Below are 23,303 nucleotides of genomic sequence, written 5' to 3' on the forward strand. Positions count from 1 at the left end.
GATCAAGTTGACCATCTAAACAGTCCCATATCACCTAAAGAAATAGAAGCAGTTATTAATAGTCTCCCAACCAAAAAAAGCCCAGGACCAGATGGGTTTAGTGCAGAGTTCTATCAGACCTTCAAAGAAGATCTAATTCCAATTCTGCACAAACTATTTCACAAAATAGAAGTAGAAGGTACTCTACCCAACTCATTTTATGAAGCCACTATTACTCTGATACCTAAACCACAGAAAGATCCAACAAAGATAGAGAACTTCAGACCAATTTCTCTTATGAATATCGATGCAAAAATCCTCAATAAAATTCTCGCTAACCGAATCCAAGAACACATTAAAGCAATCATCCATCCTGACCAAGTAGGTTTTATTCCAGGGATGCAGGGATGGTTTAATATACGAAAATCCATCAATGTAATCCATTATATAAACAAACTCAAAGACAAAAACCACATGATCATCTCGTTAGATGCAGAAAAAGCATTTGACAAGATCCAACACCCATTCATGATAAAAGTTTTGGAAAGATCAGGAATTCAAGGCCCATACCTAAACATGATAAAAGCAATCTACAGCAAACCAGTAGCCAACATCAAAGTAAATGGAGAGAAGCTGGAAGCAATCCCACTAAAATCAGGGACTAGACAAGGCTGCCCACTTTCTCCCTACCTTTTCAACATAGTACTTGAAGTATTAGCCAGAGCAATTCGACAACAAAAGGAGATCAAGGGGATACAAATTGGAAAAGAGGAAGTCAAAATATCACTTTTTGCAGATGATATGATAGTATATATAAGTGACCCTAAAAATTCTACCAGAGAACTCCTAAACCTGATAAACAGCTTCGGTGAAGTAGCTGGATATAAAATAAACTCAAACAAGTCAATGGCCTTTCTCTATACAAAGAATAAACAGGCTGAGAAAGAAATTAGGGAAACAACACCCTTCTCAATAGTCACAAATAATATAAAATATCTTGGCGTGACTCTAACTAAGGAGGTGAAAGATCTGTATGATAAAAACTTCAAATCTCTGAAGAAAGAAATTAAAGAAGATCTCAGAAGATGGAAAGATCTCCCATGCTCATGGATTGGCAGGATCAACATTGTAAAAATGGCTATCTTGCCAAAAGCAATCTACAGATTCAATGCAATCCCCATCAAAATTCCAACTCAATTCTTCAACGAATTGGAAGGAGCAATTTGCAAATTTGTCTGGAATAACAAAAAACCTAGGATAGCAAAAAGTCTTCTCAAGGATAAAAGAACTTCTGGCGGAATCACCATGCCAGACCTAAAGCTTTACTACAGAGCAATTGTGATAAAAACTGCATGGTACTGGTATAGAGACAGACAAGTAGACCAATGGAATAGAATTGAAGATCCAGAAATGAACCCACACACCTATGGTCACTTGATCTTCGACAAGGGAGCTAAAACCATCCAGTGGAAGAAAGACAGCATTTTCAACAATTGGTGCTGGCACAACTGGTTGTTATCGTGTAGAAGAATGCGAATCGATCCATACTTATCTCCTTGTACTAAGGTCAAATCTAAGTGGATCAAGGAACTTCACATAAAACCAGAGACACTGAAACTTATAGAGGAGAAAGTGGGGAAAAGCCTTGAAGATATGGGCACAGGGGAAAAATTCCTGAACAGAACAACAATGGCTTGTGCTGTAAGATCGAGAATCGACAAATGGGACCTAATGAAACTCCAAAGTTTCTGCAAGGCAAAAGACACCGTCAATAAGACAAAAAGACCACCAACAGATTGGGAAAGGATCTTTACCTATCCTAAATCAGATAGGGGACTAATATCCAACATATATAAAGAACTCAAGAAGGTGGACTTCAGACAATCAAATAACCCCATTAAAAAATGGGGCTCAGAACTGAACAAAGAATTCTCACCTGAGGAATACCGAATGGCAGAGAAGCACTTGAAAAAATGTTCAACATCCTTAATCATCAGGGAAATGCAAATCAAAACAACCCTGAGATTCCACCTCACACCAGTCAGAATGGCTAAGATCAAAAATTCAGGTGACAGCAGATGCTGGCGAGGATGTGGAGAAAGAGGAACACTCCTCCATTGTTGGTGGGAGTGCAGGCTTGTACAACCACTCTGGAAATCAGTCTGGCGGTTCCTCAGAAAATTGGACATAGTACTACCGGAGGATCCAGCAATACCTCTCCTGGGCATATATCCAGAAGATGCCCCAACAGGTAAGAAGGACACATGCTCCACTATGTTCATAGCAGCCTTATTTATAATAGCCAGAAGCTGGAAAGAACCTAGATGCCCCTCAACAGAGGAATGGATACAGAAAATGTGGTACATCTACACAATGGAGTACTACTCAGCTATTAAAAAGAATGAATTTATGAAATTCCTAGCCAAATGGATGGACCTGGAGGGCATCATCCTGAGTGAGGTAACACATTCACAAAGAAACTCACACAATATGTATTCACTGATAAGTGGATATTAGCCCCAAACCTAGGATACCCAAGATATAAGATATAATTTGCTAAACACATGAAACTCAAGGAGAATGAAGACTGAAGTGTGGACACTATGCCCCTCCTTAGATTTGGGAACAAAACACCCATGGAAGGAGTTACAGAGACGGAGTTTGGAGCTGAGATGAAAGGATGGACCATGTAGAGACTGCCATAGCCAGGGATCCACCCCATAATCAGCATCCAAACGCTGACACCATTGCATACACTAGCAAGATTTTATTGAAAGGACGCAGATGTAGCTGTCTCTTGTGAGACTATGCCGGGGCCCAGCAAACACAGAAGTGGATGCTCACAGTCAGCTAATGGATGGATCATAGGGCTCCCAATGGAGGAGCTAGAGAAAGTAGCCAAGGAGCTAAAGGGATCTGCAACCCTATAGGCGGAACAACATTATGAGCTAACCAGTACCCCGGAGCTCTTGACTCTAGCTGCATATATATCAAAAGATGGCCTAGTCGGCCATCACTGGAAAGAGAGGCCCATTGGACTTGCAAACTTTATATGCCCCAGTACAGGGGAATACCAGGGCCAAAAAGGGGGAGTGGGTGGGCAGGGGAGTGGGGGTGGGTGGATATGGGGGACTTTTGGTATAGCATTGGAAATGTAAATGAGTTAAATACCTAATAAAAAATGGAAAAAAAAAAAAAGAAACTTACATATGAGTCCAAGACCCAGTTTAAAATCTAGACTTCACCAAAATATGATGTCACTTTTTCTTTCTTTTTTTATCTATTTGCCATCTATTATTTACCTTAAATTTTGGGAAATTAAAATAAAGAACTCTGTGTAAAAAAAAAAAAAAAAAAAAAAAGAAAAAGCACAAGGAGGCAACTGTATGATGTGCATGCCAATTGTGACAATTTAAATGACAGGAGACTGCTGTCCTTTAGAGACTTGGCCTGCAAGCCTCTGTGGGCCAGATGCAATTCAGCTACTCACAAACCAATCATGGCTTCGTGTTTTAGGGTTGTTGAGGTGTTTGGATCTAGTCAAAACAAATTTCTCTGGTACTTACACACCTCTTAGTAGTCTTTAAACTTTTGTTAGATTATTAGATTTCATATATATGTAGATATCGATATAGATATTTTGTCTGTATATATGTCTGTGCACTACATTCATGCCTGGTGCCCATGGAGGCCAGAAATGGGCATTGGATTCTCTAGGACTGGAGTTACAGGCAATTGTGAGCTACCATGTGGGTTCTGGGTACTGAACCCAGGCCCTCTGCAACAGCATCAGATGCTCTTAACAGTCAAGCTCTCTCTCTCCAGCCCTCTAAAGAGTTTTAATTCAGACCTGGTGTGTCAGGAGCCATTTAGGAAAGGCTAAAGGCATTCAAGTGACTTTTCTGGAGATGGCCCACCATTTGCATGGCCTGCGATGGGTGAGCTCTGAGGCAAGGTCCCAAGAAACTTCACCCCAGGATTGCTTCTTGCTACTGATATGTCTTTCCTGTCACTATTACATAGTCTAATGATTCCTAATTATCCCACCATATTGGGCAGATTTTCTGCAGCCCAACATGAGAATGCACTTTTATGTAATGCTGTGTAGACAAATTTCATAATTTCTAATAGTGATTTTATAAAATTCCTAAATTTATACAAGTAATTTCCACCCCTCTAAAAGCTGCAAATGAGGCTCTGTAAACCTTCACGTGTCATAGGCTAATTGCACTAGTATGAGAAAACAGGCTTGGAACAAATTTATGACCAGGGAAAACATTCTTTCTAAGTTAGCTATGAGACTATTATCTGGTAACTAAAGGTCACAAACTGAGAATGGACAATTTGTTGTAGGTGCAAGCACAGGAAATAAAATGCTGACTGGTTTATTTATACAAAACTTCAAAAGTAGTGAAACACAAGACAGATGATTTATCTCTTGACAAAACCATACTAAATAGTTACATAAAAATTACTGCTTTAAACTTATAATGAACTTATGGGTCTAAAAGACAGATAAGACTAGTCAAGTACTAGTCTTAATGGAAAGATTTAAACATTTCTGCTGTAACTCTTTATCAATTTATGACATGAACTTTTGCCTTAAACTTACTATGAACTTATAGAATGTAAAGATGCTTAGAAAATCATGTGATCGATTATCCTGAGAGAGTATAAGAACTAAGAACCCAAAATAAGTGATAGTGTGGCTTTCTTCAGCTTTATCAAGAATGTATGGATTTTTTTTCCTCTGTGTATGAATACACATTGTTTGGAGTTTGCTCTTTGTTCTATCCATCAAATATGTATATTCATGTGTTTGTATGAATTTGTTGGGGCTTGCTCTATGGAACTTTTGCTCATCAACCAAATGTATATATATGTAGGTATGTATATACAGTGAATGGAGTCTCTTTTCCATTTCATCCAGGATGAATGGGTGTTTCTGTGCGGGTGAATCTTCTATTTTACCCCTTTCATTCTTTCTTTCTCTTCTTTTCTTTTCTTTTTTTTTTCTGGCCAACAAAGAGTTAATGAGTTCCAAACCTCTTGCCTGGCCAGAGAGAGATCTTTGAGCCAGAGAGAAAAGATCTCTAGCACTTAAGCCTTTTTTTCTTCTCATCCCCTGCTTCTTCCAGCAGAAGTTTATTATCGGAAACCAGCAGCATTTAGCCACAGAATATTAAGAAACCAGCGCTTATTAGCACAAAATAGTAAGAGAGTTACAAGGCCAGAGAGTATCAGTCTTTGCCCTTTGTCTGACTCTGTGTCCCACCTCAGCACTGAACGAATCACCAAAGTCCAGAATTGTTCCCCAGCACTGATCTTAAATCATGATTTGTTAGTTTATGTGTCATACAAACATACACATACTCCTAACTTACCAATATTTGACGATTGCTTATGTGATTACAGAAGAGAATATGTGTCCTAGAAGTTCTTGATTAGGTGAGACTTTTAGAAACATGAAAAAATAGAAAAAAATTCATAAAACACATTTATAGATTAGGAAACCCAATGACAGCTCATTTAGTAACCTGAAATCCCAGAGCCAAGCAAACCTGACTTCATAAATTAAGAGTTCTGAGTCCACAAAATATAACACATTGGTTTCAAAGAGGACCATGAGAACATTTGAAGACTCATGTTTCTGTCCATTTCTGAGCAATATAAACTCCTAACTTGACCAGAAAGAGTTAACACCCCTCTCCCCCTGGCATCTCAGCACAGCTTGGATTTGCTATTGCTTGCAAGAGCAATGAGCTGTAACGGAACACAAAGAGACAAGGAATGTATTACAGGATATGACTTCAATTTGGTCTCTCCTTTAAATAGAAGCCAGTGCTATTTAGAGAGCAGGGGTGTTACTGAAGAAAACACATCAACTTTACCCTCCAAGTATATTCCAATACTCAATCCCTGATGAGATGAGAGAGTAAATGTATTGAATATTTTATAATGCTGCTTTGTGTTTTGTGGTTCCTCCCAAGCCTAACATGAAGGTAGTATCTGTCTTGAGTGACAGTTGTACTTGAAACATCATGTCCCATTTTGTGGATAATTTAGACCATGCCAATATACCAAATGCACAGAGAAGAGGAGGAAAGCAAAGCCACCACTGACTTAAGAAACATATTTGGTTTGTGGTACTGAAGATGGATCCTACAACTTCATACCCTCCCTCCCTTTTGAGACATCTCACTAAATGGCTCCACACAGGATTCAAACTTATGATCCCCCAGCCTCAGCCTCCCTAGTAGCTGGGAGTACAGGCCTCAGACACCAGGCCTGGTAAGATCTTCTTAAAGGTTTATTTATTTATCTTATGTTTATGAATACACTGTAGCTGTCTTCAGACACACCAGAAGAGGGCATCAGATCCCATTACAGATGGTTGTGAGCTACCATGCGTTTGCTGAGAATTGAACTCAGGACCTCTGGCAGAGCAGTCAGTGCTCCTAACTGCTGAGCCACCTCTCCCGAAGACACATTACTTTTATCAGTGCATGAATCAATTTGCAGAGATAGAATGTTTCTTTACCAGAGTTGAACAGGTAATAAATGACCACCCTTCTGTGAACTGGTCAAGGTATTCCTTCCCTGAGGAAACTGCTCATTCCGTTCAAAGAAAGATGGCATCTCCTTGTTTCCTCCACTTCATTCCCTTCGTTGGTTAACTCCTACTTTCTTGTTTTGGTTTTGGTGTTGCCTTTAAGACCGTCTTGTAGTTCAAGCTGGTTTGGGCCCAATGACCCAGACTGTGCTAGGATTACAAGCACGCACTGCCCCTCGCCCCTCACAGCGTTGTTTTGTATTATTATTTATGATTGAAGACTTTTGGTTATAATTTTTTTATATCTCTGCACAGTTTCATTAAAGCATTCCAAATTTCTTGCCTGGCATTCCTTCGACTTCCCAAAAGTCATTCTGATTTGACTTCCCCCAACTCCTCAAATAAAAGTCTATTTTTTTTTCTTTCTTAGGAGGTAGCTTAAGAAAGAAATGTATTGATTTTTTTTCTCTCTGCACCCCTTGCTTCTATTCAAGTTAATATTGGCATTTCAATAGTGTAGCACTATGCCTTGAAAATTCAGTGCTGAGACGTGATTTTTCTCTTGTCAGTTGTGATGAAGCACTGAAACACACTTTTTCTTATCACCCTGGAATATTTGTTTCTTTCTATAACTTGTATTCTTTATACTTAAGTGTAAAAGATTTGTACGAGGCTTGAAGATTGCTTTGCAGAACCATTAGATGGCAGAGATTGTATATTGATTGGCCATTCTTAACACAGACTGTTTCTTCTCCAGACTCCTGCATGCGCAGCGGTTTCTTATCATTGATGATGGCTGTAATGATGCCTTCACAGAACAATTACACCTAAATCAGGTGCAGAATCTCAGGACCCAGCAAACCAAACCAGAAAGGCACGCTTGTGCTGTGGAAAGAGAGATAATCTCTACAGGAGGGATTTGTCCTTACGTAATAAGAAGGTAACATGAAAAAGTCAAGGCAATTTCCTATGCAGAACTGTTGAGGTGAGCGCAGTGGACTAGCACAATGTATTCCTAGCCTCTTCTATGTATCACTTTGAAAATCTGTCACCAAGGCTACCATGTTGCGTTATAATTGTTTGCTATAGCTCTTTCACACCAATTAAGACTATGCTCTCCTAAAGACAAAAGCCTCGGTGAGCAGCCTCCTCTATCACTCAGGCTCAGCCTGTTACAAATTCTAAGTAGTTTTGGCTGCTGAAGATATTTAACCAATCAGCAAATCTAAAATGTTCTGAGCCGTGCACTGCTTAATTCCCATGAGGCCTGTCTTAACTTGTTTAAGAGCCTATCTATGCACAAGTCCCGCTGAGCGTTTCCACATCTGATTTAAAATAGGCTCCGGACAAGGAAACAAGATGAGGTGTGTAGCATGCAAGGGATCCTTTGACTGACAAAATTCTGTGTAATGTCAGTGGCAGCCTTGTTCAGAGGAGGTATTTCGCAAGATCTCTGTCAAAGTTTAAACACATATGCGGGAAGCTCCCAGCGAAAGGGGAGTTTCACGTGTCAGAGTCTGTCAGAACAGAGCCTATTTCTGTCAGGTGACTCAGCTCCCACACGAACACCACCAGCAGCAATGCCTGCACGTGCTGGTTTCCTACTGTGTTCTTAGCAGATGCACTAAAGCCTGCACTATTGCTATGTCCATTCCTCACGCTGTGGGTGTCACCTGAGTCAATGACATTCGCTGCTTTGGCAATAGGTTTAGGGTCCCTTTGGCCCAGTGTCTAAATTTAATAGAAGAGTATGCTCTTGAGATGAGCTGTGTAGCTCCACACGACAAATGTCTGTCCCTGTGTTGGTTGTGTTTGGCAATAATCATGTTGAATATTTGTTGAACAGTGGCCCAGTCACTCCTATAAAGCACTTTAGAGATGCTATTTCATTTGATAGTTTTGCAAGGTTTGGAGGTGGGGGAGAGGGGGAAGACATCATTGTTTTTCAGACTCAAAACTTCTAATGCCAGCAGTGGGAAGTAACTTACTTAATCATGGCCACATGTCTGCTCAGTAGCTGAGCCATGATGTAAACATGGGCAGTTTTTTTTTTTCCACAGGCCCAATGTAGGTCATCCCTAATATGTTCACTACCAAGAATCTCATTTCTTTCTGCTAACAACAGAAGTAGCAGCGCCTTCCTGAGTCTACAGGGGCCCCCAGTCCTCAGCTGTATACCCTGGCCTTATTTAAAAGTGGCAAAATGACTGAAATGAACAGGGAGAAATGTGCCTGCTACCTGTGAGTAGGAATGTCCCTAACAGGCTGTTTCTGGAAATAGGGTCTAACTAATTCTCTCTGGCCTAGAACTTTCAGTGTAACTAGGTTGACCTTGAACCCAGGTCTTTAAGGTTTAGGTTTAGATGTTTTAAGAGGCTGCATGCTAAGTGATATCTCTGTTCATCACTAGCTGTGATAATACACTATAAGTGTTTTGGCTCTGAGTGTATTTTTAGCTGCTTTATCACAATGCTGGATGTGGTATGCCTCCATCTCTCATTAGCTGGGCAGCAGCACACCAGCACATGTCAAGAATAACCAGACTTGACGTAACATGCATGGACTTGACATAATCTGTAGAACAGGATAGGATATTGTTACAAAAAAGTAAAAGAAAGCTTTTCTTTTCCCTTTACAACACAGAGCCAGGATGAGGGGTGCTATGCATACATTCTGGAAAAGCAAGACCACGCCCCTTAGTCCAGCTTCTCATAAGATGCGTGAGCACTTAAACATTAGACCAAGGCACTTGCTTAACTCCAGGGTGCACTTTTTACACACTTCCTTATTTCCCTGGGAAATAAGGCTTTTATACTTGAGAGAAAACTTTTTCAAGCCTGGAATACTATACTATGTTTCACAGATCTTAGGGTCACACAACATACCTGAGTAAGGTTATTTGAATAATACACAGTTGTCACTGGCCCATGCCCTGCTAGTCAATTTGGGATCAATCAGTTCTGTGCCTTCCACCAACTTTGTTTATGAGCCAGTGTGTCCTAAGACCCTGTGTTTGGTCCTTAGGTCTTTTGCTCTGATCACTCTCCCCAGGCCATTGGTTCTCAGCCTGTGGGTCATGACCTTTTGGGGGTCAAATGACGCTTTCACAAGTCTTGCCTAAGACCATTGGAAAACACAGTATTTACATTACAATACAAAAGAACAGCAAAACTACAGTTATGAAGTAGCAATGAAAATCCTTCTATGGTTGGGGTTCACCACACAAGAGGAACTGTATTAAGGGTCACAGCATTAGGAAGGTTGAGAACCACTGCACTAAGCTCTCACTGTTTTCTTTGTAGCCAATGGATTGGGAAGCCTTTTCCCATCTTCCTCTTTCTCCCCTAATTCTTATTTCCACTGTGATGCTCTTATTTCAGGCTTCATTATATGTGGCTCACATTAGTAAAGGTTGTTCAAATTGGCCTCTAGTTTCTTCCATTTTTCCAATAAGTGCTTCACATTGCCACAACTACTATCTGTCAAACAAAGAGACCTGTCTTGTCATTTAATAACCACAGACCTTCAAGGACACCTCATTATCCAGAGCAAAGTCCATGATACACAGGAGTCCTTACTACCCAACTACCTTCTCTCCTGCTCATTGACCTTCTCCACTAGCTCAGGGCTGGCATGGTATCAGCTGCTTTTCCTCTTTTCTTGACAAACTCATTCATTGCTTATGGACAGTTCAGATGTTGCTTTCAATAACTTACAGAAGGCAGGCTTTCCTGGGAAGAATGTGTACCTGATTGGTCTTACCTGGATTCCTCTAGCAAGCATTGTATAGTTTTGATGTAGCAGTTGTAAGAGTCTATTACAATGACTTGTCCATTTGACCTTCATATAGCCTGTACATCTTACAGACTTTGAGCACCTTAACAAGAACTATAGTGTCCTTCATTTTTTACAGCACATATTAGTTTAGTCTAATGAACAGGAATCTAGACAAGCACTACACCCACTGACCTGCTTCTCTGGTCAAAGACCTTTTGGTATTGAAGTTGTGGAAGATACTTACATGAACACTTTAAATTAGCACACTTGTCATTTTTGATATGGCTAGCATCACCTTGCTTGTCTGGGTAGTTCATGTTGGTAGCTATTGCTCTGGTAGAGTTATTAATAGGACCGTATTTTACTTTAAAAATCTTCCTGGTTTAGGTGAAAGATTAAATGATGATCTTAGTATTAGCATGTATGGAACACACAAGCTTGACTTGTTACACTCAGTGACTGAGTGGTAAGCTAAAGTGGGATGAAGAGAGGAGCTCTCAGGATGGAAAGGAAAAGCAGACGAGAGGGGTTTCCAGAAATGTCTCATGTGCTATGCTTGCCAAAACTCGCCAAACGATTCAGGTTGGCTTTGATGGAAAGTCCTCATGGTGAGTGTGCAGAGAAGAGTGGGTTGTTGCAAGAGTGGAGCCATACCAAAGGATGTGGGTGAGTCAGAGCTTCCAAAGGTGCATTCTGGGCCTGAAAGTAAAATTGAGGTAGCTGTTGAAAACTGGAGGCATAGAGTTTAGTGTGGAATAGGCCATGGAGTAGGGAGAGGAGGCTGGAGGGCAGTGGGCTCATTCAAGTACATAGAGAACTAGAGAAAAAACAACATCAGTTTGTTCGTAAGTACTACATTGCCACAAGAGATGGTTGTAACTGGATAGCAAGTGGGACCGTCATGGTAACTATGCATGTAAGTGTCCCAGAAAAAGGCCAAATCTTTCTTTGGGCTAACAAATTTAGGAAGTGGGTCTCAAGTCAGAGTATTTGTCACACATTAGCTGACTCATGACGGTTTATCCACTGAAGAATGCCCAAACACCATGCGGTTCACTACTAAGAAACTCTTGCTTTACTCTTAAGCAGAGCTGTTGGTATAAATGCAAGGCAGAGACCCACTGGGAAGTAGAGGTGAGATCCAGAAACTGGAAAGTCTTGAGGTCAGAAATGAGGTCAAAGCCAAGTGATGGTAGCAAGGGTGGATCCTTGACCCAGTCAGAGGAGGGAGTATGCGAACTGGGCCCATGATGATTGCCACACCCACCACTAGGGGCAGCAGCTTCTCTGCAGGCCTGCATAGTGATGCAGTAGAGATGCTTAGACCACAGGTGATTGATTCGTAGGCAAAAAGCGGATGGTTTTGTCTTCTGAAAATTAACCTCATTATAAGGGAGACAGGAAGATCCTGTTTTGTGGCACTTAAAATCCAGTAGTGTCAAAGGTATTTCTCTATGCACAATGATTGCTTAGTTTGTGTGTTGGGATTTTAGTGAAGAAGTTGAGAGAGCTTCGAGTCAATGTTAGGACTGCATTTTCCCAATTAGGAAGTGAAACTGGACAAGAGTAAGGCATCAATAAACACACCCCTCCCAAAATCTTTTTGTATGTTCATCTTAGATAAAATGGCACACTAATAGTCAATGGCACAAAGTTCAACAGTAAAGCTGGTCACCCTGTGGAATATTGGATGGAAAAACACATGGATAATTGGTTAGAAATAAATCAGGTGTAGCATTTTGAACAGAGTACTGAGTTAAAACAGATTATTTTTAAATATGGAAAAACTAGTGAGTTTTTAAGATAATATATAGAGTTCTTTTAGACTATTGTTAGGATACTATATCCAAAATCTTTTTCCAGATTAGATTACACATACACAGAGTACACACACACACACACACACACACCATCTGTGTGATCATTTTATAAGGTAGCCATTACCATTTTATAAATGAGGCAACTAGGGGTAACTCACCTAAGATTAACACTGAAGTACTGGACTAGGATTTTTACATCCCCCACCTGTCTCACAGCCTATTTTCTTTCTTCATTTCAACACCTCACTTCAAACTTCACTCTGATTATTTTATCACCTGTCCCGATTCTATGAGTTTGCCAGGAATTCAACCAGTCATGTTAAGTCATAAAACATCCAGTCATATTAAGTTGTGTAAATCGATAGATATTTACAAAGAAGCACGCACATAAAAAAAGAGGGTCTAAAAACATCAAGGATCAACACTTAAGAATGTTATATGCCAGCAGGGCGTGGTGGCACACACCTTTAATCCCAGCACTTGGGAGGCAGAGACAGGCGAATTTCTGAGTTTGAGGCCAGCCAGGTCTACAGAGTGAGTTCCAGGACAGCCAGGGCTACACAGAGAAACCCTGTCTTGAAAACCAAAAAAAAAAAAAAAACAAAAAAAAACAAAAAAAAACCAAAAGTTATATGCCTAGAGGAATGGCATTGGGAAGACTCACATGTAGGATTGCTACATCCTATAGAAATGCTTAACAATACTTTCAGAGAGTTTTGAGTGATCTTTTTTCTCAAGTCAAGTTCAGACCAAGATCAGCACAAGAGCAACATGGCAAGGCCTGGGGCAGATGGCACAGTATTAACAGATGGCAGAGAGAAGAACCCAGATGGCTTTTGTAATTCCTCTATCAAGGAGAATGTTATTTAATCTGGGACTCATAAAGTAAATGTTGTTTAGAGGCACTGTCTGGCCCATGTGCACATACATTGTATGTGAGGCAATGATCGAAAATCAGCAGCTTCTTCAGATGTTTTGTAGATTCTAGGTTCTTAGAAATTGTATCCAGGGTTCTTGGTCACAGGGTCGGTGTTAACATCAAGCTCAAGGGAAAGAGTTCAGATGGCAGAAGTAAAAAGACTGTGGTTCTGAAACAGCCAACTCTTGAAGCGTGGATCATAGCTATGTAGATCGATGAGCTGATGCCCAGTAAATGCTTGCATAAATTATTAAGAAGATGATAGTGAATATTGTAGAAATTCCATCACCAAGCCTCATCAAGGCAGAATTTTGAAGTAGAAGTGAGGAACTGTTCTGATTGTCAAGACAAAAGAAGGAGGAGGAAGAAGAAAGAGGAGGGAAGGAAGGAAGAGAAAGAGGAAGTCTCAAAATCCCACAAAGGGACAATAATGGAAGGGCTGGTATAAAGTTGAAGAATATTAGAGCCAGGCCAAGGCCAATGGAGACAATGCAAGTTGGGTTGACAAATCAAAGCAGGGTTTACGGAGCTAAGCTGTCAGCTCATTTTGAACCTTTAGAAGTTTCTGGGCTGCTGAGGACCATGCACTTTTGAAAACACCAGACACCTGAACTACACTCTCCCCGCCCTTTCCCATTAGGTATGCCTTCCAGACACTTTAATTTCATTTTGTAGAAAAAAAAAAGAGAGAGAGATTTTCTTAAAACATAAAAAAAAATTCATTTTAATGTACTTGCATTAGGATACTTACTATGTTCTGAATGTTGTGTTCTATAAAATCTATAGCACGAGAAGGTGATGACTATAGGAAGTGGGACTCTTAATGTTATTAAGTCACAAGGGCAGAGCCATTATGGGCATGAGTAGGACCTCTAAAAGATAAGCATTTCCACCATTTGAGAACACAGACAAGAGGTGTTGCCATTAACAAGAAAGTGGGCTCCCACCAGACATCAAATCTATCCTTGATTGCAGACTTCCCATGGTCCAGAACTGGGAGAAAGACAAGCCTGCAGTTCTCTGCCACAGTAGCTTGAGTACTGTAAACAGTGCTGCCTCAAGGAAGAACCAAGCTTTTCATAGTCACCAAATATGATGCCCCACAAAGAAAAAAATCATTATAGTAAGCAGAAGATGAGGGTTGTAGAGGAAGTCCTGCCTGCCCAAGTACTTTGAATAAAGAATGTTAGAAAGAATTTAGCCACATTTCCTGTATGCAGGCAATTCTCAATTAGAATAAACCCATTAGACTGCCAGTAAATATTGCTAAAATATATAGTTCCCTATACATGGGCAACATGTTTTATATTTATAAAAGTTCTTTCTCTGACAGTTATGTGGTTCATTCTATTCTTAGGTCACTGTTCTTCACATTAAGTTTCCTGTGGTATTGTCATCTTTGAGTATGTTCATGGTTAGGAAATAAAATTGATTTTTTTTCTCCATAGGAAATGTCTTCATTTATAGAACCTTTTATTTGCCATTCCATCATTTATGAGCTTCTCCAGCTTGTAACCAGCAATTGGTGAGGCAGTACATACTTTTGTATTTATCACTGGGACAGTGGAGAAATCTCAGTGGTTAGACATTTGCCATGCAAGCACAATGACCTGAGCTCAGATCTCTAACATGCAAATAGAAGCTGGGCATGACTGTCACCCCAGAACAGGGGCAAACAAACAGGAGGATCCCTGGGGCTCGCTAATATTGGGCTTGGCTCTGGCTTATAATGTACACACACATACACACAAAGAAGTTATTCATTGTTAAACTAAACAACTTCCTAGGTTGTATTAATTCAGTCTCAGACACACTCCCCTCCACACACAGCTTCCTTCCTCTTTACATTCCTCCTGTCTGAGGCTCCTAATCTCTAATGCTGGCATATGTTATTAGTTAAGAATAATTTTTGTGAAAACATTAGAACATATGATGATGCTTAGGTAGCAAATAGGTCTTAGACATGAACAAGTACAGAAGTTAGCAGTACAGGACACCTGGCAACTCAATTATATCTTCAGGAATCTGAGCTATTTCCTTCTTCCACTTGACACCATCTTTAGCATGATAGCTTTCAGCTTCATGATTATTGCCTTATAGCTTCTTCATCTCTTTAGTACCAAGAGTGAGAATGGCAAAAGTCACCTGCGGCTATCTAAAAAGCCTTCCCTACTTCATGGACCTTGATTGGGCTACCCAGCCATCTCCACATCAGTCGCTAGGAGATGCCAGAGGACTGTTAGGTGTGTGACTGGGAAAAGGAAATAAAGTACCTGCCACCCTTTTCTATTCCTTCTACTGCTGCCTAAAAGTTAGCAAAGGTGTTGTGCTAATGATCCTTGGCATACGTACAAACACACACACACACACACACTATCTATCTATCTATCTATCTATCTATCTATCTATCTATCTATCTATCTCTCTATCTATCTCTCTATCTCTCTATCTACACATACACTCACACACACATATACATGTATGTATATATGTACATATATGTATGTGTGTGTGTATATATATATATATATATATATATATATATATATATATATATATATATATATATATATCTTCATTTAAACTAAACAAAATCCCATGGACTACTCTTTGGTCTTGCTTTAATCAGCTTCCAAATGCTGACACCATTGCATATACTAGCAAGATTTTGCTGAAAGGACCCAGATATAGCTTTCTCTTGTGAGACTATGCTGGGGGCCTAGCAAACACAGAAGTGGATGCTCACAGTCAGCTATTGGATGGACCACAGGGCCCCCAATGGAGGAGCTAGAGAAAGTACCCAAGGAGCTAAAGGGGTCTGCAACCCTATAGGTGGAACAACAATATGAACTAACCAGTACCCCCCAGAGCTCGTGTCTCTAGCTGCATATGTATCAGAAGATGGCCTAGTGGGCCATCAGTGGAAAGAGAGGCCCATTGGTCGTGCAAACTTTATCTGCCTCAGTACAGGGGAACACCAGGGCCAAGAAGTGGGAGTGGGTGGGTAGGGGAGTGGGTGGGGGATCGTGTGGGGAGACTTTTGGGATAGCATTGGAAATGTAAATGAAATAAATACCTAATTAAAAAACACATAAAGTTAAGGCAAGAGACACACAGACACACAGACACACACTCATCTATCTATCTACATATATACATACACATACACACATATATGTATGTATATATGTGTATATATATATGTGTGTGTATATGTATATATATGTATATGTATATGCAATGTATATATGTATATGTATATGTATATGTATATGTATATGTATATGTATATGTATATGTATATGTATATGTATATGTATCTTCACTTAATCTAAACAAAATCCCATGGACTAGTCTTCAGTCTTGCTTTAAAGTTAAGGCAAGAGAGGCTTGAGTAACATAGTTGCTGCTGAGCGCTAGGAAGCACCAAGCATTGATTTCTCTGCCAAGTTGTGAAATACATTGTGAAGAGTCATCTAGGACATTGTTTTTCTCATGAAATAGCTGCTACAGAATCCTTTCTTGTTAATGCACCTGGTCTACCTTAGTGCCTGAGCCTCTTGAACTAAAGTGAACCTCTGAGATGAGATGTCAAGGAAGGAAAGCAAGCAAGCAAACAAAAGTCTGCAGTCAACAGAGGGGAGTGCACAGCATCTCACACCACATCTCACACCCCGCAGCATCTCTACCATAGAGATAAGATAGATGGAAACAACCTCAATCATAGCAATAATCAGGATTGCTGAGTTTTAAAGATCGCTTTTCCTTTTACTCTAATTTATTTACTAAGAGATGTATAAAGGTTGCCTTTTTAGAGGTTATATTTAACAGCTGGCTCAAGGGATATCTAAAAATGTAACAGCTGGCTCTCAAGGCTGTTTGCAGGAACAAGAGTGCCTAGAAAAACCATTTTGAGTCTGTTTCCTCAGCACGAAAAGGAAATGAAAATTCTTGCTTTGTCTAACTCTGATTATGAGACTTACGTAAAACAAGCTCTTTGATGAACAGACTTCATAACTGATGAAGTGCTGTGTAAATGTAATCCCAGGAAGAAAGGAGATATGTAGGGAAAGAAAACAAGCAGTGAGACCTAGAGAAATACTTATGGTTTTAAAGAGAACAAGTGAAAATAACATTTCAATCTAAGGTAACATTTTAACAGTGAAGATGTCTTGGTAAAGTATAAGCATGAAGAGAAACAGTTTGAAGACTACAGTGAACTTAAAAACGCCCTTAAATTCTACATGCTTCCTCCCCTCAGGTGGTTAAGTGTGGTCTGACCTTGTGACTTGCTTTCATCAACACAAAGTAGCAGAGGTTACCTACCTACTAAAGCTCAGACACTGGACGTGCTCCATCTGCTGCTGGTGAGCCTTGGCCCCCTGTGAGAAGAAGCCTGAGCCAGCCTGGATGGAGAAGGAAGGATAAGAGACATGGAGAGAGGAATTTAGGTACTATACCCAATAGTTGGCCAGCCTCCAGCTGACTCAGCGGACATCTGGAGATGCTTAGGGGAGCCCCAGTAGAGATGAGTCAAGCCTGCTCAAATCATCATAATGGCCCAGTTGAGCTCAATCTAAATAACTGATCTTCAGAGCTAGTGACTGTTTGTAGTTGGTAGCCGTTGAAGTGTGCCATGGAGTGTAACCAAACCCAGTCCTAGAGAATGTTCCAGCCTCTGTATTAGGGTCGTCCTTATCTTTAATCTCAAGGAATCTTCATTACATTATATTTTCATGTTTGAGAGACCCAAGGACTCTGGTTAGAGGAATGTGCTAAATATCAAACCAAAGAACATATGAAAGGACAAATATGATTTATATAAAACTTCACAGAAAGTGTGTTGGGGACAAGACCGACATCTGGAGGGTAGACTGGAGAGCTGAGGCATAAGAGTGTCTATTACTAAGCATTTAGTTGATGCTCATGTTTATACTTATAAAACTTAGATTATCTGAATATGTGGTAAATACCCACGTTTGTAATTCTCACGCTTGAATTTCAAAATAAGAACAATAGGGGGATCTGTTTTCTTCATCGATCTCTGAGCTTGTCTTTCTAGTCACAACTAGCACATCTATAATCACCCTCAGTGGCTTTTAGAGTTTAATGTCCTCCCTGCATCTCACAATATTCTGTGTTCAAAGCTCTTCACTGGTCCTGTGACTATTAATACTTACTGTATTTGGTTATGGCATACTATGCCTTCTTCATTTGAACTAATAAATCAATAAAGAAAGCTTAAATCTAAATTACTTACCAACAAGGTGCAAGAATGCAAAACTGAAGATCTGAGTTCCAGCCCAAGACACACATGATGGCAGGAAAGACTCCAGAGAGCTTCCCCTGTCCTCTGTGCATGTCATCTCACACACACACACACACACACACACACACACACACACACACACACACACACAGAGAGAGAGAGAGAGAGAGAGAGAGAGAGAGAGAGAGAGATTTAGTAATGAATTGTCATGTATGATGTTAATATTCAAATTTATAATGGAAACATTCTGCAAGGTCCTCACTCAACACATGTACTTTTAAAGAAACTGAATGTAAAAAATCTAGAATTCCCATCGTTTTCCAATTTACCCATCTTTCTTCCTTTAAAATATTCCCCTCACTCTTTACCTTTGTATATTTACTCTTTCTGTGTGTGTCTCTGTCTCTCTCAGTCTCTCTGTCTCTCTGTCTCTGTCTTTCTGTGTGTGTGTGTGTGTGTGTGTGTGTGTGTGTGTGTGTGTGTGTGTGTGTGTGTGATGACATGCACAGAGGTCAGGGGAAGCTCTCTGGAGTCTTTCCTGCCATCATGTGTGTCTTGGGCTGGAACTCAGATCTTCAGTTTTGCATTCTTGCACCTCTGTTCTCTGAGCCCTCTTTTTAGCTTTTGAAAGTTCTGTCTTCCTGTGTGAGTTACAAATGGGAAACAGCGTCTCTTCTTCCCTTTGCTTGAAATGATCATCCAACATTTTCTTTCTTTCTGAAAGAAAATTATTTTGAGATCAGCTCTTACTAGAGGGAAACCAACTAAGTGGCCTAGAAGGGAATATAGGAAGCACAAAGCTAATTCTGAAAACTCAGCATTGGCATATCATGCAGATGACAGTCACCATTGGCTTAGCTACCCCATCTCTTGAGTGGCTCATTTCCTTCCATCACTCCAGCTTTCCCAGCCTGTTCCTGCTCCCGTCTGGGTGTCTGTCTATATCATTCTCTCATAGTGCCTTGAGGCAGAGTCTCTAGGTGAACCTGATAATTGTTTTGTAGCTATGTTGGCTGTCTAGGGAAGCCCCTAGCATCATCCTGTCTTTGACTCCTGGAGAACTGGGTATTTAGGCACATGTGCAGGTGGCCACACTCAGCTTCTTCATGGTTGCTGGGAATACAAACTCAGGTCCTGAAGCTTGCACAAATCCTCTTACCCACTTAGCAATTCCCGCTCCCCATCCCCCGCCCGTACTTCATTTTCTTTGAAAGTCTAACTTATTAGCTAGATACTCCATCTTATAGACCTAATCCTTGCCCGAGGTCATTCTTACCCTGTCTAGCTTTCTGTATTACACACACATTCAGTTTCCATCACAGTGCCATCTTTATCAGCCTCTGAGAAAACTTCTAAAAGCTGGAATGTCTCCACTCAAGGACCACTGTGCTTGAGCCATGAACACAGCTTTTCGAACATGTAGCTAGGCAAGGAGCTGTGATCTGTAGCTCCAACTCTCATGTAAGACCCCCTCAAGAAATCTTCAGAAAGGTCTTTAGCTAGAGTGCCCAGCGGGAGAACAAGCAAGGCAGCAGAAGACACGTGCTTCAACCTTCAGGATCCATGGAGTCAAGGTTGAACGGAAGGATGAAGAAAGGAGACAATTAGGCAAAATGGGAGGCAAGACAAACTGCAGTGATAAAGAGCAAGTCCTGGATGCACAGAACAGCTCATGCTGGAGGGATGCTCCAACCCGTAGGCTCCTGCGAACAGGTTGGAGAGCCCTTATGGGGACTAGGTAGTGAGGAAAGAGCCTCAAGTGCTGGGCTCTGACTGCAAAATGCCTAAATTCTACCTTCTGCTACACTTCTCTCTCTCTCTCTCTCTCTCTCTCTCTCTCTCTCACACACACACACACACACACACACATGCAATAAAGTTGCAGCAGGCTAATCCCTTCTAGGTCATTAATTATAACATCCTGAACTATACTAAGGTATACTTAAGGTGTGGACATTTTTATTTATCTTAATATAGAATAATTGTAGAAAGGAAGATGCAAATAAGTAAAAAATAAGAATAATTCATGAATAGTTAGCCTGAACTGATTTTGGTGTGTCTGTTTATCCTATATACTGTGAACAAGATCATTATACCTATCTACACATGGCTGTCTACTGATTCATCTATACCTATTAAACTATATTGGCCAAATGCATGTACTATTGACAGGTTGCCCTTTTTCCTGTAGTGGTACATCATAGATAGAGACATATTCACTTTCAAGGAGTTCTTTCCTTCTTTCTATTTTCTCCTCACAGATTGATCAGATATCTCTTTAATTTTTTGCATTTGTTTACTTTGAATCATCCAAAATAATATATTTTGTGGTGTTGAAGTTCAAACCAGGGCCTTGGGCATGTAAAGTGAGCCATATGTGTGTGTGTGTGTGTGTGTGTGTGTGTGTGTGTGTGTGTGTGTGTGTGTGTGTGTGTATTCCATAGATTTCAAATAGCCTCACACTAAGTCCAATAGCCAAAGAAGAATTTTGATGGAGACACTGGAAAACCTAGAAGGAAAGCAAAAGAAATTGAAAAAGTGCTGATTAGAAAGAGAAGGTGATACATTTTGAGGTTTTCCTTTAACTTTTATATGCACTTATATATTTTATGTGTGGGGGTGCTTTGCCTGTATGTATGTATGTATGTATGTGTGTGCATTGTGTGTATTCCTGGTATCCACAGAGATCATAAAGGGCTTCATATCATCCAGGACCAGAGTTACACATTGTTGTGAGCCACCACGTGGGCGTTAGGAACCAAACCCAGGTCCTCTGAAAGAGTAACCAGTGCTCTTCACCACTGAGCCATCTCTCCAGCTCCTGCTCTATTTCTTAAATAAGACTGGCAATTCCTAACTTGACTCGGAGCTTTCATGCCATCCTCTTACATTATTATGAACTCTGATGAGATGGCTTAGTGGATAAAGCACCTCTATGCAAGCATGAGGACTGGAGTTTGGATCCTCAACACCCACATAGAATCTGGGCGATCGTGGTGACCCACCAATAATCCTAGCACTCAGAAAGGAGGGGATCCCATGGGCAAGCTGAGTAGCTAGATTAGCCTAATCTATATAAACTCTGGGCTCAGTGAGAGACTCTATCTCAACACATAAAGTGTAGAATCAGGGAGAGAGACACACTTGTCAGCCTTTTGCTTCTGTAAGCACATATGTACATACACACACACACACACACACACACACACACACACAAACACACACATATGTGTGAATGTACATACACAGGAAAGTAGACTGCTATTGTAATTGTATTCCTAAGGCATATAACCTTTGTCCCAGCAATACAATTCAATGTGAGTTCTGTGAGTGAGTCTGTGACTCAGCATGCAACAGGCTTCCTGTAGACTGTGATCTTTCCCATCCTATTCTGTGAATGATCACTGTGAGGGTTTTTGCATGTACACACACACACACACACACACACACACACACACAGCTCTTCAGTTGTTTATTGTATGTACAATGAAATATTGATCCCACCATGGGACCTCATGTTTCCCCTGGGAAATACCATTTTTTTCCAAAAAGCTCAGGCAGCTGTATAACACCTCAGCCAAATGTATTAACAATTTCCTTGTTTTCAAGAGTCTGTAGATTCCTGTCTCTGTCATCATTTAGAGAGATAGCCTTGAACTACCAGATAATAAACATTTTCCTTACAAAATAAAAGTTCAGGGTCAATACCTTCAGAATATTCAGTCTGATTTACCAAATTAAGCAATTTAAACCATTACTTATTTCTTCCCACATACATGACTAACTCTACCTCCCTTGTAGTAAAAAGAAATGTAAACATTTAATAATTTGCCACTACTTCTGGGCATGTGAGTTCTGTGGCTCAGCCATTCAAGGATAAGAGCTAATTTTAAACTTGCTGGAGGATACACAGGTGTGCAGCCATGTACGTCTTCTTGAATAGCCTGCATTTTTATGCTCTTCCGTTCTCTTTGCAAATCTTTGGTATTTTTCACACATATGGTCCATTCAGCTGTTAGAGCCATGCGATTGCAGAAACATTTTATTTTTATGATCATTGACAATACTTCGCAGAGTGTGTGACCAGGAAACCATCTGTACTAACATCCCTTAGTCTCCTGAGCCTTGGCCACACTCTCTCTCTTCCCAAGGAGTGGTGTTCAGGAGACTAAGGGATCTCTCTCTCTCTTCCTGGAGAGCACAAACTGTCTCCTGGTCAGGGTTTGGATAACTGGGGCAGAGGTGAGTAGGGACAAAGCCTCTCTGGTTGGGTTCATCAGAACAAGTCCTCCTCCTCCTCATTTTTAAAAAACTCAATCATCTCCTCCCTGTTCAGACATGTTCTCTGATCTTCACTCCTTCTCTCCCTTCCCCCTCCAGTTCTTTCTCTTCTCTTCTCTTCTCTTCTCTTCTCTTCTCTTCTCTTCTCTTCTCTTCTCTTCTCTTCTCTTCTCTTCTCTTCTCTTCTCTTCTCTTCCCTTCCCTTCCCTTCCCTTCCCTTCCCCTCCCTTCCCTTCCCTTCTCTCTCTCTCTCTCTCTCTCTCTCTCTCTCTCTCTCTCTCTCTCTCTCTCCCCTTTCCCCCTCCCCTAAACTTTTATGTGCTGTAAAAATAAAGGACACTATAGTTCTTGCTAAGGAGCTCAACATCTATAAGATGTACAGGCTATATGAAGGTCAAATAGACAAGTCGATTACAATGGTAATCAACTCTTACAACTGCTACATCAAAATTATACAATGCTTGCTAGAGGAATCCAGGTAAGGCCAATGAGGTATGCATTCTTCCCAGGAAAGCCTGCCTTCTGTAAGTTATTGAAAACAACATCTGAACTGTCCATAAGCAATGAATGAGTTTGTCAAGAAAAGAGGAAAAGCAGCTGATACCACGCCAGCCCTGAGCTGGTGGAGAAGGTCAATGAGCAGGAGAGAAGGTAGTTGGGTAGTAAGGACTCCTGTGTATCATGGACTTTGCTCTGGATAATGAT

At 40.6% G+C, this 23,303-nt stretch overlaps 1 long non-coding RNA gene across 1 annotated transcript; it reads right to left on the minus strand.

The window, feature by feature from the left end:
* Positions 1-10,619: 10,619 nt before the first annotated feature.
* Gm39389 lies at positions 10,620-18,467 on the minus strand. Its single transcript, XR_870974.2, has 3 exons — positions 18,309-18,467; positions 17,375-17,454; positions 10,620-11,008 (listed from the first exon to the last, which is right to left on the minus strand). It is a non-coding gene; the product is annotated as a predicted gene, 39389 (long non-coding RNA).
* Positions 18,468-23,303: the final 4,836 nt, after the last annotated feature.

This window comes from Mus musculus, chromosome 9 (assembly GCF_000001635.26).
Source record: "Mus musculus strain C57BL/6J chromosome 9, GRCm38.p6 C57BL/6J".
NCBI classification, from domain to species: Eukaryota; Metazoa; Chordata; class Mammalia; order Rodentia; family Muridae; genus Mus; species Mus musculus.